General features: G+C 36.2%; 1 protein-coding gene across 1 annotated transcript in view; it reads left to right on the plus strand.

The window, feature by feature from the left end:
- LOC138019098 (uncharacterized) overlaps window positions 1-2,500 on the plus strand; it is a 9,065-nt gene that overhangs the window by 475 nt on the left and 6,090 nt on the right. The window lies entirely within an intron of this gene.

The raw sequence follows: 2,500 nt of genomic DNA on the forward strand, positions 1-2,500 counted from the left end.
TAGATCAATATGGCGACCGCCGTAGATGTGTTTACAGTTCTTGAGATGAATGTTTACGTAGCAGTAGTCCCATTTTATAACTTTAATGTTAAACCAGAGTTGCAGCACCGAGCGGTTGATTTATAGAAGAAGCGCAAAATGTTAACTTGATCGTTCCTTCGATCGATTGACGCTCCGAGAAGCTTTATTTGCATTCTTCGATTAATACTTGTATCTCTTTAATTTCATAACCAAATTCATACACATTCTTTGTTATGAAGCCCTTATAAAAATCACGTCTGTCATACATACACATGATATTTTAGCGTTAATATGTGACGGCAATGACCGCTTCATCGCGAAGCGATGTTCACTTGAAATTCAGAGCGCACGCGATCCACTTCCTTAACAATACCCTCAAGTCCGTAAAACGTTCCGTCTTAACATTAGACTCTCTTAAAGTACGTGAAACAGCCTTGACGCAAGTCATTCCTAACGAACCTACCATAAATGATATTATAAAGGGGGATTATATTGCGCATTGACGTAGGCTTGAGCGCGTGCACTCGAATCGAGTGTTGTTTTTTGGGTCTCGTTCAACCTAAGTAATATTGGAGCAGATCTTTCGACCGCCAACGCTAAAAACAACATTCAGCTGGAACGACTTCCCCTATTGTTGAACTGAGGTAAAAGTCGAGCATGATTCAGTGTTTTTACTTAGTGGTTTGAGAAGGGCAAAAATCAATTGCCTTATTGTTTCATTTCCTTTAAAACAGACGGTCAAGGGTCCCGTCATTTTTGAGCAACAAACAACTTTTTCTGCAGTATCCTGCAGGCTCAAACAATAGTTTAAAAAATGTTGAAAATTGATGCCCATCTTAATGATGGTCAATGCAGGAACTGTGTGGAAATTTATATTAGAAATAAACAAAATTCAGTAATTGTTTAACTTCTAACACCACAAGTGAGCTTTGGAAATGTATTGAATTCTTTTTCCGTCCACTCCCACATTCTTACAATTTCTAATCATTCATTATTGCTCTTTGCAAACTTACATATTTGAGTTGAAGTTATATAAGACATAAATTATTTTTCTGACTGAAACTGTATCTTTGATAAAAGAAAGATGAAGGATGACAATTCTGCATGTCTCAGTTTTATTACTTCTTTACATTATCAAAATTTGAGAGAAAATTATAAACATGAGGGACAAACACACACAGAAATGGATATCAAAATTGAGAAGTGATCATCGTGCGTTAGCTGGATATAGCTTTAATTTAAGCAATAAAAATAATTGTCTGTTGGAGAAACCTGAAAAATTAAGACTACTTCAATGGGATTCGAACCCATGATCTCTGCAATGCGGGTACAATACTCTACCAACTCTGCTGTGAAGCCACTTGGCTGGGAGCAGGTCAAATGGAAGTGTGAGATGTTTTAAATTAATTAACTTGCAAATATATAAGCTTTATCATTTGGGGAGATTCCGTTTTGGACTTACATGTATTAACAATGAAGGTCCCATTTACACCTTGCCTTTTGATCATTTTTCTATTTACTGTTATTTATGTCCCTTGTTATTCTTGAAATTGAAAGACCAATATTAACCTGTGAAAAAATATAAAACGAGGTTTTGCATGGGTGGAGTTCATTTGAATATTAAGTTCAGTCGTTTGGAACAGATGCAATATCAAGAATTAAACGCTCAAGCTTCCCTTGCCCAATTTACCTCTTTGAACACGTGCCTGTCCAAAGGTTGTGTTGGAAGACACCTTGAACACATTCTAAGACCAGTTAAACTTTGAGAGAAGGTGCACATATTTGCATATCATTGTTAATTCAGTTTGAAAGGACTGCAACAGAGTGAATCGAGCAGTTGTCATTATTGTTGTTATTATCATTATATTGTGAATTTGAATTATTATTATGTTTTATTTACTGTATCATGCCATTTGATGTACACAGTAGTTGGTGGATAATGCTGGAATGTCAAGTTGCTGCTCATAATAAGAATTTTCTGATTATCTTTCCTGTTCTTAAGATATGTGCTCTCTGCATGATGATCACCAGTTTGCTTTTGATCCCAATTTTCTCTGCCCAGGACTTGATTTGATTGTCATTATTATTATATTCATGTTGTAACAGCCTCAGACTCAAAGATGTTAAATGGTCTGGTCAAAAAGTTAGGGAGCAAACAACAACAAGTTTACAAAGGTCCCCAACTCCCCTGTCCAGATTCTTACATGCACAAAAACAAAACTTTCCTCAATTAAACCTTGCAGTTCCTAGTAGTGCTGTCTTCTGCATTATTTCCACACAAGCATCAATTTCAAGCTTTTTAACAAACTTCTTGAATTTCTTGCTCACTACACCTGGCACTCCAATTACCACCGGTACAATGACAACTTTCTGTACCCCCCACATTTTAATGATTTCATCTTTAAGAAGCTGATATTTCTCCAATTTTTTAACCATCTTTTCTACCACCCACGCATCTCCCGGTAATTACATGTACCAA

Source organism: Montipora capricornis, chromosome 10 (genome assembly GCF_036669925.1).
Source record: "Montipora capricornis isolate CH-2021 chromosome 10, ASM3666992v2, whole genome shotgun sequence".
NCBI lineage: Eukaryota > Metazoa > Cnidaria > Anthozoa > Scleractinia > Acroporidae > Montipora > Montipora capricornis.